Here is a 5,958-nt window from a genome sequence, read left to right as displayed (position 1 = left end):
ATTAAATGTATAATTATCTTTTTAAAAATTATTTTGTGAAATTATGAATTAAATTTTTTATTTTTACTATTATTTAATTGGTATATTCTATTAATTAATTATTTTACAATTATTTTTAGTTATAAAAAATTAATACTAATTAATTTATGAATCACTTATATAAGATGGCAGCGAGCTTTTTTTCTGGGACCATTTGGTCTGAAATAAGGTGAGAAGTTAGGTGCAGTTGACTTCACGTTGATAACTGATAGCGGTTAGATGATTTGATTAATTTAATTAATTTTTTTTAACGATTCTCAACTATCAATTTCACGTAAAGTCGACTGCACCTGAGTTTTCACCCTGAAATAAAAGTCGAATGCTCAAAAATGATATCCAAGTTTTTCATTACCTTCCCCTTTTATATCTCCCTTATGAATATTTAATATTATCAGTTGGAATTGTAGAGGTATTGGTATTAAATGATTTTCTTCGTTAATTAGAAATTTAAAGACGTAAATTTGATGCAAATTTTCTGCTCTTTTTTGAAACTCATCTAAGTGGGATTGGAAAAAGGAAGTTAAGAATAAGTTAGATTTTGATAGTTTTTTGTGAAGAGGCAGGCTAGTGACCATTCTGGCGGTATCTGAGTTTTATTGGATTCGAGTATTTGAAATGTTGACATTTTAGGTCATAATAGTCAATTCATTCATCTTTTGGTATTTTATAATAATTCTGCTCTTTTGTTACTCAAAGCTATATACGATAGTCTTCAAAAAGGGAACAGAAAACTTCTGTGAAATAATTTGAGGCATTTGGAAGATAACATTAAAACTCTGGTATTTAAGTGATTTTAATGTTATTTTCATGACCATAAAAGATGTGGTAGTGCTATTTTTAGGATTGCGTCTTCGACTGTGATTTGGTTGATTTAAATTCTATGAGCTGACCTTTTACTTGAAAGAGAGGTAATTTGGTAGTTAGGCTAGATCGTGTTATTAGAAATTCAGATTGACAAATCTAATTTTTAAATAACTTTATTAAGCAACTTCCTATACTCAAATTTGATCACGCCCCCTTTTGTCTTTAATTATTTCAAAATACCATGGGCAATAAAGAAAAAAGACCGTTCTATTTTCTTGTGACCAGAACAATTCCGTTTTTGAAAATTTTTTAAAGAAAAAAAATTCTCTTTAGACTTTGTATTGCAAATTCATTGCCTAATAGAGTTAACTATTACTTGAAACATTTGCAATTTCGTCTGTGCAAAGAGTATAAAAAAGTGCTTGCTCAAGAGGAATTATCGTGGTACCGAAATTCTTAAAATAAATAGATCGAATCACTCATTCTAAAAGTTTTAGTTGATTTTAAGGTTAAAATTGAATTTTTGTTTTTTTAGATTTAGAGCTACGATATCATGTCATCATGTCACTGATCTCAAAAGCTTACACTGATGAAAAAGATAACACTAATGCTTGTATTTCTAATATTTCTTAAACCTTTGTTATCCATATTGTACAAATATTTCATTGGCTCTTTATACTTTCTCTTTTCTTTTTTTCTAACATTTGTCAAGACATCTGTGACAACCCTTTCTACGTGCCTAAGAATAAGTTTTGAGCTTTAACAATACTGAACTTAACATTATGGGTCGTAAAGTGACGCCTTATGAAATTAAGGGTGTTTTTTTTAATTCAGTAAAATCATATTTTTCCATAGAAAATATGATGGAGATAAATATTTTTCTATCATAGAAAATGAGAAGAAATTTGTGGTTATATGGGATAAAAAAGGGAGGGTTGTCATCTCTATTCCTCTATATTGGCATTCTTAAACTTATGTTGGTCTTATATGTTAATTTGATTAATTTGCGATGCTAAATTTGATTTATTAATAAATTTAGATTTTTAAAATAGAATAAAATTATTTTGTGACACATTAAATTAGACCAAATATAAATTTAGTTATTCCAACATTTTTACCTCTTGCATATTAAAAATATAAAAAAATTATTAATTATTAATTGATTATTGTTAATCGCTATTACGACACGGAGAGAGATGTTAGATATGAGATGAAGCACCAAAATTATTGGTATTTTTATTTTGTTAGATTTGAATAGGTTATAAAAATTATATAAAACTTAAATTTTTAACATATTTATCATGTATTTTTTAAAATATAAAATTTAGATATACCAAATAAAAATTAAAAAATTTGAATAATAATCTTAACATATATTTTAAAAATTACTTTAGTGAACCTCTGAACCACCATATTAAAAATTCGTTACTCCTATTTTGAGCGAAGGAGAAGTTATGGTGGGGCGCATTGCAACAAAAACCAATAAAGAGTACTTGCACTAGTACGAAGAAGCCAAGAAGGAAAAGGACCATTAGATCGCGTGAGTTTCACGTACTTGAACGCGTGTCTGAAAAACCTGTAAGTGGCACCACACATCAGAAAAAAGAGTTATTTATGTCAGCAAGGGAACTAGTAACACCGTGATACTAACTCGAAAGTTTATCACCTAGTTGCTGACTTTCCGTTATATGTAACACGTCACAGCCACGTAAGTTAAAAGTGGTGCAATCTCAAATGGTAGCGTCTGTTTTTGGAAATAAGATATGAAAATATGGACAACATAATTTTAAAAAGTGTTTAAAAATAAAAATATAGATACTGAATATATTTTGTCTTTGAGACAATTTTTTATATTTTTGTATTCATTTTTTTACGAAAAATAATAATGGACACAAAATTTAGAAGAGGGACACAAATTTTTTTAAGATTTTTTTTATTTTGTCCATAAATATTTTTTATTATTCCACAGTTACTTTTTTTTTATTTTTCCTAACTTGCATTGTTCTCAGAAATGTACTCTTTTTTTTTTCAAGTACTCTTTTTTTATAAATTTTTTTATTAGGTTGGATAATTCATTCCTTCTTATCGTTTTTACTTCAATATCATTTTAACTTTGTATTATATTATTTGATTTGTAATAAAAATAATTAGTCTTAAAATTTTTGAAAGATAAATATTATCAAAGATAAAATTGATCTTTTAAAATACTAAAAAATAATTTATAAATTGTAATTGATTTTATATAATTAAAAAAATCAATTTTTTAAAAAGAAAAATCAATTTTTAGATAAAAAAATTTGGCTTTCTAAATAAAAATAGATTTTTATGTGCAAAAACTAGTTTTTTTTCATGTAAAAATGGATTTTTTTAAATTAATTTTTTTTAAATTAATTTAGCTTATTAACCTAAAGGGAATTTTTTATTAATCAAATTCGGATTTAACTTTTTGTTAATATTTATAATATGTATTCCTACATATTAATAATAGATTTAAAAATAAAATAATTATATTTATAAATTTTATTTTAATATAAATATTATTATATAATTTTTTATTAAAATTTTTGGCCCCTTCAAACATTTTTTTCAAGTTTTATTTTCATTCTCTATTAAATTAGTTTGTATTTTATGCAGAAAATTTGGAATCATATGACTATTTTAGTCATTTCATATAATATTTTAGTCTTATCCATATGTATCCAAACATAATACTGGACATTACATTAGTGTCTTGTACACCGTATCCAAACACAATACACAAACAATAATTTTTAATATTTTCGTACTATTATTTCTATTTCAGTGTCATGTTCTGTCATGTTCTGTCATATTTTATTTTATCTTTAAAAACAAACGTTACCATATTGTAGTGCATTAATCACAATGAAAAAAAAAAAGAAATTTAAGTGCAATTAATTAAAATTTTACTTAATTTATATCTTAAAAATAATTTTTAAAAATATAATAATAAATTGTTTTAATATTTTTAATATATTTAATGTATTAAAAATATAAAAATATTTGTTTTTTTTAACAATTTTTATAAAATATTTTTTATAATATTTTTTATTTATATTTTTAGGGTACATATTAACGAAATTTATTAATTAATATGTCTAATATACGTGGCGATACACCGCAAATAAAAAGTAATGATTGATTTGGAACAGTAGATATTTCATGCTTGTATCACTTTCACTTTTACTTTCACTCTCACCTTTTATTTAATTTGATTTCTCTTCGTAGGCTCATAATATTGTTAATGAAATTAAGGTAGCGGGTTGGGTAATAAGGTAAACGGTGGCATCAATTTTGTGGTTGTAGGCAAAAAAATTAACAATTTTACAGATATATGACGGTTGGTCTAGTGATATACATAAAAAAATATTATAGATAATTTTCTAAACTTTTAAAAAAATCTATTTTCAGCTAAATAAACTTCATACGTAGTATATATTAAAAAATCAATGACATACGATGAAAAGATTAGGAATCAGCTTTCTCCGAGGAAAACAAAAACACGGCATTAATTATTTGTCACCTTTCTTTAGGTTACGTAGATATGAAAAAGAATTACTAGAAACGTTAAAATGGAAATTATGTTTACCCTTGCGCATGAATTTAAAATTTCCACCCTATTTATAAAGAAATTCTCATCTTAATTAGCGATGGCATTGTTCTATACCCTCTCATCCTCGTATCTGGAGAAATTAGATACAATAACATATTAAAAATAATGGAATACAAATGTATATGGATAGATATATAATTACATACAAGACTAAATATAAATATTGTTTAGTTAATTCAAGTGAAACAATCACAAATCAAATTTTTATCAGTAGGGTTAAAGTGGCTTGACGATATTTTATTATTTTCAAGTAATATTACGAGTTTGTCCTTATTTATGATTACGATGAATGAAAAAAATTGCATTCGTATAATTTGTGGACCCAAATGTTGAAATAGAATATCGCATTTGATATCAAATACGTTATTTTAGAAGAGAATAATCAATGAAAAAAATTATGAATTGTAAGTAAGGGATATGAATAAAATAAAAATAAATATCTTTTTGAAGACAATAGAAAATCAACTCAAGATGGTTTAAAGTTTATTTTATATTTTTTAATTGTTGTTTATTTTATTTTTCATTTCTCAACTGTTACTAAAATAATTAAGTAAAATTTGATATAATAAATATATAATTATAAATATTATATATGTATAAAATTATAAATATTAAAATAAATAAATTAACTGAGTACACATAAAAAATAAATTAAATTACATATATTTATATATAAATTCTAACCTTTAACATTTTTTCAACCATAGTCACCACTCAACCTCTTATAATGATAGTAGGGATTTAAATTCTTCGTCCCACACCATTAGATAAGATTAATTAAATATGCATTAATTATGCATTGCCCTCCATATTTGATAGATAAATAAAAAAAAAAACAGATTTAGTTAATGAAAAAAAAATTGAGCTAAAACTAGAAGAGAAAGAAAAATCAACGTGTCAGAAAAAGAAGAAACATGGAAGGAATTGGGGGAGATGGAAGGGAATAAGAGCTGTTTTAAAACCGTACGTTCATGCCTCTATAGTCAAGCGGTGGATCTCACCTCCCACGTGAAGACCAGCCCACATTCATTGAAACAGAACAAATACTGCCAAACCCTAGTTATTAAGCTTCGTGTTCATGGACCAAGAAATGTATAATAATTTTAGAAAAATATTAGAGCTTGAATATTTTTTTTTTTCAAAATACAAGGAGATCGTTAATAATTTGGTTTGATCTAATCAAAAATTAGTTTTTATATAAAAAAGTTATATAATACATTAATATTAGTTATGGTTGAAATTTAGTACCTATAATAATAGCAATTTTTTACAACTGACAAATAACATTAAAGAATAATGATTTTTTTTTTATAAATTTGCAAAATGAACAAAAGCCAATTATACTAATATGTTTGGATTAATATTTGTAAATAAAAATTTATATAAAATTAATTTTATAAAATTAATTTTAATTAAGAGTGAATTGATATTAACAAAATTTATATTTGATAATTTTTATTCAAGATGGATTATAATAAATTAAA

The sequence above is a fragment of the Arachis duranensis genome, chromosome 1 (assembly GCF_000817695.3).
Source record: "Arachis duranensis cultivar V14167 chromosome 1, aradu.V14167.gnm2.J7QH, whole genome shotgun sequence".
Lineage (NCBI taxonomy): Eukaryota > Viridiplantae > Streptophyta > Magnoliopsida > Fabales > Fabaceae > Arachis > Arachis duranensis.
The sequence above is the reverse complement of the archived record's forward strand: the minus strand, read 5'-3'. Positions refer to the sequence as shown.